The following is a 10,436-nucleotide window of genomic DNA, read 5'->3' on the forward strand; positions in this document are numbered from 1 at the left end:
TATCCCCAGAATGTTAGGGAAGGGAGGACCTAAATCAAATAGATCCTGAGTTCTTTCTACCTCTGCTTCAGCATTTTGCCTGCCTTTATAATCTGTTAGTTATAGCCCACCACGCCAGCCACCCTCCCTCATGCTTGACCAAGGTTACTCTTTATTTGTCTGAAGACTAATATAAAAACTCTCCAAATTCATCAATGTTTAAATTTTATTGGAAACTTCAACTTAAGCAATATTTTATGGTGCTTACCTCATGGATATAGGCCCCTCAGTTTTTCAGTTTTTTCTCTTCTTCTTCTTCTTCTTCTTCTTCTTCTTCTTCTTCTTCGTCTTCGTCTTCGTCTTCGTCTTCGTCGTCGTCGTCGTCGTCGTCGTCGTCGTCGTCTTCTTCTTCTTCTTCTTCTTCTTCTTCTCCTCCTCCTCCTCCTCCTCCTCCTCCTCCTCCTCCTCCTTCTTCTTCTTCCCCTTCCCCTCCTCCTCCTCTTCCTCCTCCGTCTCCCTCTCCCTCTCCCGCTCCTCCTCCCCCTCCTTCTCCTTTTCCTTCTCCTCCTCCTCCTTTGATACTTTAAAATCTATCTTTAATTGAAGCTAATCTGTATATGGGAGATCTGAGTACACATATGACCATGAGGTTTTGACATCCTACATTGTCCTTTGACCCTCAATGACGTCACTGGATGATAATGAGTGCTGTTTGCACAAAGGAAAGACACCATTTAAAATTGATGCTAGAGTTCCTGGCAGATACTTTTGAGAATTTTGTCACTTTGGCAAGGATATATGGGAAAACTAGCTCTCCTATGTCTCAGAATTCGTCTCTGCCATTCAGTTGCACCTGGTAACCCTGTCCCCGCACTTGCACTTGGAAGTGCTTGTAAACCTCAGCTTAAAGAGCCTTGTGGGGATTCTACTTCTGCTAACCTATAGGAAGGAGACTGTCTTGAGTTGAATGCTTTTGGAAACAAAGACTTAGCAGCGAGTGATTTTTTTTTTAAGTTTGCGTGAGTAAAGTCTGCTAAGAAGTGAGAGAAGCAAAATGGGAATTGGAAGAAGCCAAGGAAAGGGACACAGCTTTAGGCAAAGTAGGATCATTTCAACTTAAGACTCTGGAGTCTAAATAAAGACAGGAGCTTTTCTTGATCTGCTGCAAAGAGCTGCTGCGTCTTCATGCTTCCAGTCCATTCAGGATGGACGTAGGCTGTCTGTTTGGGTGTGAAGTCCTAGGTTCCCCACCCTCATCAAAAGACATCATAGTTCAAGTGTTTGACTTAGAAGACATTTCAGGTACCAAGTCTTACTAGCGGAAGTATAAAGAAGCTGGAGTTTGGATACCATAAATGCTAAAAAAAATCCCAGGACACCCAGGTTTTCCATTGACAATGTCAGGGGAAAAGTTATATGCCTATCTATTTTCCTACTTTCCCCTAAGGATATCAAGACTAATGCTATTCTTTTGTAGGTTATATTTATCTCACGGAGGCCATGCCCAGAATTCTCATTATAAACATGTTCTCGGTGCATCTTCATTAAACAAATACACTTCCCCCAAATACTGAGTGCTCATTGTACTTCCATCTCCTGGTGTGCAGCCTCATCCATAAAGAGACCCCTCCACTACCTTCATTATTGTTTTTAAACTATTGTGTTTAAGAGGAGACCTTGCATCTGTGAAGACCCTGACTGGTTTCCCTGAGATCTTTTTAATGGTGGCCATGCTCTTTCTCAGACTTGGAGATGGAATGTGGTCTCCTCCATCTGTGCTCCACTGTCATTTTTGACTGCTTCTTTTCTCCCATTCTAGAGCAGCCAATGATCCTATAACAACTGACCATGAGAGATGAATATGTTTGATACTTCTTTGTTATTTTCTCCAAATTCTCTAAGATTGCTTGAACATGGGAGTATTAAAAATAATTGAAACTAGGTTTTATTCCTAGAGATTTTGATGTGACCATCTCAGTCACTGGGTTACATAAAAGCATCCCAGGTGAATATATATATATATATATATATATATATATATATATATATATATATATATATATAAAAGTTGAACTTTACTGTTCTAATTTTTAAAATTCACATTTGGCTTTACTCTGCCAGTTAATTGTCTTCATTCTCAATGATTTCCTATTTATCAAGTATTCTTTAACATTCCCAACTGTATTATATACCACTTCCTCCCCATAGAAAGTATAGTTTAATGTTTCCTTTATTCTCTTGAAATGAATTTCACAGATAATGTGTGCCAACATACACAGTAGTTAGAATCAATATTATTACCGGTTATTTGAGAAAGATATGTAATAATACATAACAATGCATGACTGCTCAAGCGCCACTGCAGTTAGAAGACATAAACAGACAATATTCTGCTTGCAATAAATGCGGAGTTACAAACTGATGTGACTGAATTATAATGGAGAATTAAGTACCATGCTGTCAGTTACATGATTTTTGAACCGTAAAACAACTTTGGTAAATTTCTAAATAAATCCATACAACCTTGTTTTGATTACAACTTACATTTATAAAAAGGCAAAATATATTAAGATAGCATAAAAATAAGGTGTTTAAAACTCATAAGAGAGCTGGTTCTTTTTTCTGTTATTTTTCCCACTTATGTGAATAGTTCAACCCAGCATTTCGAGATCAAGAAGGGAAAACTCTTTGGTAATTGGTAATTTTCTTGGAACATATGGAAGATGAAGGTCTGTCAAGTCAGAGCAGGTCAAAGAATAGAGAATGTCTCTTTTGTGTTGTGTGTCACTGTGGTTAAAATCAATGACATGTGTCACTCAAAGGAGGAAGGGTCTGTTTGGCTTAGCGGAGTCTACAGTCCATGGTCACTCAGTTTTCCGTACACTTGGGCAGAGCTTCATTCCCCTCTTTCAGAAGCCCAGCCCGTGAGGACAGTGCTGCCCACATTCAGACTGCTTTCTCCCTCCTGGGATGATCCTGTGTGAAGGTTCCCTCACAGACACATCTAGAGGTGTGTGTACTAGCTAGTGATTCTCAGTCCAGCCAAGTTGACATGGATGATGAACCATAACAAGAATGGATGGGGGTAGTAGAGTTAGCTGACTGCAAAGCTCGCTTAAGACAATAGGGTCTCATAATTACACAGAGTCCTATGCTGTGAAAAGCTCTTCAGTCTTGGAGACATTAGAACAATGTATCATCCCAGAGCAAGTGAAGAGAATATTACTCACGAGCTCTGGATGTCAAGGCGGCTCTAGAACTCTTTCCAGTTGATTCCCCAGATATCTTGTCTGTTTATATCATAAACTTAATGGAATATTTAAATACTATAAATACATCGTCATAATTCAGTCCTTTTTCCATATACTCTCTTTACAGTAAATGGACTACCCACTCATTTGCTCAAAATAAAAATTCAAGTATCCTTTGATTATAAGGGAAACTCTCACTGGACTCAGTGATTTATAAAAAAATTAGGGGTCTTCCCAAAGACTCTGCTCTCTTCAAAGTCTGTGATCAGTCATGTACACCCCTTAAACACGCCAAATCCAACTGTTACTCTCACACTTCCAAACCACTCAGTTGTTTTGTCATTTTTTTTCCAGGGGAGGAAGGCAATAATTTGTATTTACATCTACTCTTCTTCGCTGGGGCCCCAGTGACAGGCCAAAGAAGCCATTCCACACACGTCTCTTTTGGGGAGTGAGTAAGTTTCCCGGGGATGCTGTGGATGCATGGAGGGGCTAGTTACAGAGGTGTGGATGGATCGCAGCCGTCTGACCACCAGAAAATCACATTTCAGTATGAGTGATGGGTGATTCAAGATGCAGAGGAGCTGGGAGTGCCCAGGTGTACCATCTTGATCTTGGGGAAAGGCCCGGTGAGGACTGACTGCAGTTTTTTTTTTTTTCAAGCATCCCAAGTCTCTTCCTTTGTTCTGTAGGGACTTTTTTAGTCCAGAGGAAACTGCTACACAAAAAACATTCTTTTCGAATAGCTTCCTGCCTCTGTCTCACCCTCCCATTTTTCTTTCCTGTTACCTTATGGAAGCCAGAGGAGCTTTTCAGATCTTAGCTCAGATTATTTCATTGTTTAAACTCTTCAGCATCTGCCTGTCAAACTCAGAGTGAAATCCAATGCCTCATTCTGCCTGGTTGCAAGCTATTACCCGGTCTAGTTCAGTTACCATGTAATATACCAATGAACCTCCATCATCTGTTTTGTCTGTTGACGGAGTGCATGTTCGTGGGTTATCTTTCTCCCTCACACGTGACAGGCATCTTGCCTGTCTTGTTCACCCCTGCACTGGCAGCTTCTCAAACTGCACTTTCACCCTCACATACTAAGCAAATATTTGTTGAATAAGTGAGGACGTGCTATTTTTAAGATGATCAGTATACTTGGTGGAACAGATTGCCTTTTCCTTCTTTCTGTAGAATGCTATAAAATATGAGTAGAGGAAATTCTGGCTTCTTGTGAACAGAGATGCAGAACTGTAAAGCATGGTTTTCTGACATGAACTTCATTTAGTGTTGCTGTTTTTGTCCTGGCTTTTCATTTAACATGATTTCTCTGTCTTTTGTTTAGATTAAATTCACGTTTTCAGTTTGTTGTGAGATAAGGCATACCGAAAATGAGGTAATACCTACTGAGATTATCGTGACGCTCCATGAGATTGTAGATTTATGGTAAATACTACTAGAATCAACGATCTTTTCTAGTCTTATGCTGTGAACACACCTGCGGTATCAATAGTCCTTTTGTTTTGCTTTGCTTTTGTTTTCCAAGACAGGGCTTTTCTGTAGCTTTGGAGCCCTTCCTGGAACTCGCTCTTGTAGACCAGACTGACCTCTAACTCACATAGATCCACCTGCCTCTGCCTCCCAAGTGCTGGGATTAAAGGTGTGCACTACCACTGCCCAGTGGATCAATAGTCCTTAACCAAGTATCTCTTATATTTCCTTCCCTAGTTCCATCCAGGCAAATGCTTAAGGCCCTTTGGTTTTGGGCTGTAGGCGCACTTTAGGCAGGGATTGTCTTGTACCCACAAGGTCCTATGTCTGATCCCTGACCCTACAAAGCAACAACAAAATCCCTTTGGGTACTTTGAATTTGAAACTATATTCAGACACTCACTCTAGGTGTTTCTGAGTCTGAAGTGATTGGGCGTGCAGGTTTTGGGCCCAAGTGTTGTCCAAGTGGTATCACGTGAACACAGACGAACAACTGTTTCTTACTGTGTTCTACAGTTCACAGTCTGGGAACCTGACTGGGGACTGTGAGGGGCTGAAGAAAGGACAGGGACACTGAAGGCACAGCAGACGACATGAACACAAGGAAGAGCTGGGGTCAGGCGGATAGTGTGCTCTCTGATGAAGTGGCACCGACTACTGCAAAACCAACCAGAACCTCAGCATATTTATTATGGCTTGCGCAGGGGGAGGAGTTAGCCTACACAGCAGTCTGAGACTGTAACCATTGTGGGGGAGGAAGCTGCAGTTTCTACTTTGTGCACACGTTGCTCAATCATTCATAAGCACTGGTAATTGGACCAAAGAAAGACTTTGACGTTCTGAACCTGATGCGTACAGGGAAAGTTTTGCTCTTTTCCAATGGCTTTGAGACAGTCTGGGTCCTTGACCCGCCTGGGTCCACCTCGACAACGACATTCTTTCTGTATTTCATCCACTCTGCACATCCATTCAAGGCTTCCCTGGCCCCCCACAGTCTCCTCAGCTCTAAAGGCAGCATTGAGGTCAGGAAGCAGCAGGGTCTGGGACCACTGAAAATGGCTTGAGCAGGATGCAGGTGAAAGCATGCTCCAAGGGCGAGGTTACTGCTATGAAATGCAGAGACCTTAGAAAACCATTAGAGTTTAGCTTTGTGGCATCTAAAAGAACGCCAACAAAACCTGCTTTGATAAATCAAGAGATTTAAGATTATCCATCTTTAAAAGGTAAGTTAGTAGCCAGCAATAATAGTAGAAAATTCAGTTATATCTGCGTGAAGTTTTAAAATGACGTCATTACCTCCATATCCATGAAATTACTTTCTCTAGCACACCTGTGAAGACAGTATGGTAGGGATCATTAATTTTCAGTGTACAATCTAAAAATAGACATTAAAAGATGTGGAGCAACCTGTCCTGTCTCACACTTTCTTCTCTCCCTTTTCAGGCATCTCAATATCCGTCCCCCAGACCCAAGCACACTCTGGTGGTTTGATGCTCATGTTGCAACACCAATGGACTAGTGATTCCGTCCTGTGCAGGCTTTTACTTGCTGTTGAGCTCAAAGCACCCTTTCCATTCTCCGAAATATCGTAGCTTTTGTTTCCTGTGTGTTGCTTTTCAGGCATTAAAGTACTCAGACGAGACCCAAGGGTGCTCCAGACTCTATACCCACGTTCTGGTCAATTGAAAATAACTTTTTTGTTCATTCTTTTCTTTTAACTTGTTGATTTCCAAGTCTTTCCCCCTAGTTACTGAGGTTTTGCAAAAAGTGGTTGCTGCTTGTCTTTAAATTCCTTCAGGGACTCCAGCAGAATGCCTGTAAGAAGTTCACGTGCGTCCAGTAGCCACTGAATAAACAGATAAAATGGTAAATGCCAACTATAAAACAGCCTGTGTGTCATAACCACTTAAATAAATGGTGTCTATTTAAGTTATACCCATGGTTTTGTAAACTGATGCTCTTGACAGAATGCTTCACGCTAACCACACTCTCAGCTTATTGCTTTATGTTGAGCTGCTTTGTGTTCAGATTCTTACACAAGCCCAATTTTGATCACATTTTTAAGGTACGGTGATGTTTTATTTCACACATTCCTACTTGTCTATTGATACAGAAGCCTTTATTTGACAGGGAGGCTATTATTTCTTCTGCATCCACATGTACATTCTCAGGTTCCTAATGACATGTTAGTGTTTGATCTTTAACATATTAAGACGTGGTGAGATGTCATTATGAGCTCCTTTGCCTCTTGAACATTGCTATAAACTTGGTTTAAGGCTCCCAATTCAAGGCCAGTATGATTTTATAATTGCCGCAAATTCTTGGCAGTCAGCCTCGTCAAGTCCCTCTCTCTATCTCTTCCTGCATTTGAGAATGTCGCCTTGTCATTCATTTAAGGAGTTCTGAAACTTCTCTCTCTTTTTTTTCTTTCCCTACTAGCAGTGAGAGTTTTGTGAATTTTGTGGACTTTAATGAAGACTTGGGGGCTCTTTTTAGAAACTCCATTGCACGTTACAAAACAGCCTTTCTCCATTCTGCTCCATGTTCTCAGCTATTTCATTTCCCGTTTTCTTTTCTGTCTGATTGTGTTTTCTTTCTTTTACTAAGAACAAATAGTTCATTTTCTGTCTCAAGTAGTTTGGTTTCACCCACATTGTGGTTTTATTATCTGTCACCCAACCCAAGCAAGGTGATTGCTGTATATTCTTAACAAAAGGGCTGCTCACTCCCTGAGAAGTCTCATGCTAGCGAAAACAGTTCTTGTTGTACCCATATGTGCATACTCAAGCTTACCACATTCGTTATGTGGAAAATACAAAGGTTGGCAAAACAGAAGCATGAAGTATTGTAAAGAGATGGATTCTTCTGAGTGGGATAAAGGTCATGGAAGAACCAGAGTATTTACTAGCTCAGGATGTATCAGTCTGCGTTACTAGAGCCATACAGTTTTCACAGAACATTCTGCTGCAAAACTATCTTTTACTGGTTGTCTGAAAACATACAGTAGACTGTGAAACTCATCTGAGAAGAGTCCGCTCCCCTCCTTAAAGATAAGGATCCTGAGGAGCAGTGGAGTGACTTTTCAAGAGCCATTTATTAAAGGACAAAAGTCAGATTGCAAACTTGAGTGTGCCATCACCATGTTGGAGACACGTTACTGATCAGTGGGGGATCACTAATCATAAAGACATTTAAGTTCTCAGCAATTTCAGTCTGCTCACAAAGCTCCCATAGTCTCCTGATTGGTTGCTAAGAAAGACTAGAAAGAATTTTCAGCCAGGCAGTGGTGGTGCAGGTTTTAATCCCTGTACTCTGGAGGCAGATCTCTGTGAGTTTGAGGCCAGCCTGATTTACATAGTGAGTTCCAGGACAGACAGGGCTACACAGAGAAACCCTGTCTCAAAACAAACAAACAAACAAACAAACAAACACCAGAAAACAAAAAATAAGAAAGAAGAAGAAAAAAATTTCCTCCACTTTCAGAGTTTCTGCTAAGTTTCTAAATGTTTGGTTTATGCAATTTGATGATCTTTGATTGATACAAACATTAAAAAAATGGTTGGTTAAAAGTTACTTATGTGCTTGGAGGAAAATATTCCTTATAATAAAATAGCTTGTGTGGAAAGAGAAAAAGATTGTAAGTGTGAGAAAATATTAGCATAAATATCTCACCAAAACAACCTGTGTTCTCACTTTTCCTTTCCTGTTGCATAAACACTATTAATAGTGTTGTGAAATTCCAAGCATGTTGTGGGAGAGAAAGAGATGGCCCCGCTTCCTGCCTATGCCAATTGTCTTACAGGAGCCTCGGCTGAACCTGCCTGTGTCTTACAAACATGCTGTATCGTCTGTTTTCGGATGGGCGATTCCTGAGACTTGTAAACTCCTGGGAGCACTGCTCTAGAGCTGTGTCTTTCAGCCTTTTATTCTGTAGGGGTAGAGAGAGGGCTTTATAAAAGCATAGGCTCCTGACCAAGAAGTAAGAGTTCTAAGTCTGACAATCTGGAATGGGGTCCGTAGTAATCAGTTCCCATAATTCTAAAGAGGGTCGTTTGAAACCCATTCTTTCAGGTATTGTGAAATGTATTTGCTTTAGACTTGAACGTATGTTTACAAGTGAATCCCTTCCACCCCACAAGACACCAAATTCTTTTCCTGAATCTGTTTATCTTCTGCCCATTTTCAAGGCATTGATCTTAGATAATACTAGAAATTTGGTCTCTTCTTTCATTATGTATTATTTCCCATTTTATTTGATGTTGACATTGCAATAGAAATATATAACAAGCTAATACAGTAAGGTGGCCGGAAAGGTCAGTGGGAAGAGACCAGAGGTACACTGACTTGCTCTAGATACTTTAGGTCAGACGTGCACTTGCCTCTCAGGCTGGGATTACAGCTGCTGCCATTCTTTGGCACACGAGGTCTTTATCTTTGTTTGGATAAGTATGTTCAAGTACACATACCCACACACAGAAGAATCTACTTTGTGAACACATGAGAATACCTTCTTGATAGTCTCTTATGTCTATAAATAGATCTAATTATATTTTTGAAGATTTTTAATGTGTGTGCATCCATAGAATAATACGCTCATATTTGTATTATGACCTCTCTTATGAGTCTCTGCTAGCACAGTCCTCTCTTTTGCTTTTTTTTCTGACTGGTGTCCCCATCACTCTTGTCATATACTTTCTTTCCCAACTCCTTCTAACTCTGACAAATGTATGAAAACTTTCTTCTTTTTGTGTGTTGAATATGCACATGTGGCTATTTGAAATGATTTTATCTGCCTGTCTATCCTCCTTGCTACCTTTCTTATTCTCTTCTTATCTACCTATCATCTATTTATCATTATTTATCAAATGAATTTTCTTTACTTAATTATATACTTTCAACTGTGCCCACATCCACTGACACTCTAAACTTTTTTTGTTTGCTTGTTTGTTTGTTTGTTTTTGCTTTTCAAGACAGGTTTTCTCTGAAGCTTTGAAGCCTGTCCTGGAACTAGCTCTTGTAGACCAAGCTGGTCTCAAACTCACAGAGATCCTCCTGCCTTTACCTCTCGAATGCTGGGATTAAAGGCATGAGCCACCACCTAACTTTTTAATTGCAGTACTAAGAATATCTTAAGGCATCTTATTTTGCATTTGCTACTTGTTCTTTTAGTCAAAATTTACCAAATTATCAATTTTTGAAATGAAATAGAAAACATTAGTTTTTGTTTGTTGAATTTATTTCTTAGTTTTTTTCTACAAATGAATGTAACTAGAAACATTTATTTTTGATAAATATTTTAAAAATATTTAATAAAGCTTATATTTTTAATATGTATTTCAGTTTGCTTCTGCTTTCAATTTTGCTTTTCGGACTTAGTTTTTTTCCCATGTTAAACCACATAATTTCCCTCATGTTGCGTTAACATGAACATTAAGCAAGTATTGCTAATTTTAATTTCAATGTTTTGTAGCTATAAAATTATTTTTATCTTTTGGTACCTACTTAATTTATGGTTTGTCAAAACATAACTTACTATCTCTTCATAGAGAAAGTTTCTAGTTGATCCATTTTTTCATACATATATATGTACTGCTTTGATCTCTTTTGCATAGACCTTAAATACCAACTAATTATACAATTCTTATATTAAATATTTTAATAAAATTATGTAAACAGTACTAGAAATCAGTTACAGAAAAGAGATTGAAAAACTGACTCTTTAAA

Source organism: Myodes glareolus, chromosome 21 (assembly GCF_982192425.1).
Source record: "Myodes glareolus chromosome 21, mMyoGla1.1, whole genome shotgun sequence".
NCBI lineage: Eukaryota > Metazoa > Chordata > Mammalia > Rodentia > Cricetidae > Myodes > Myodes glareolus.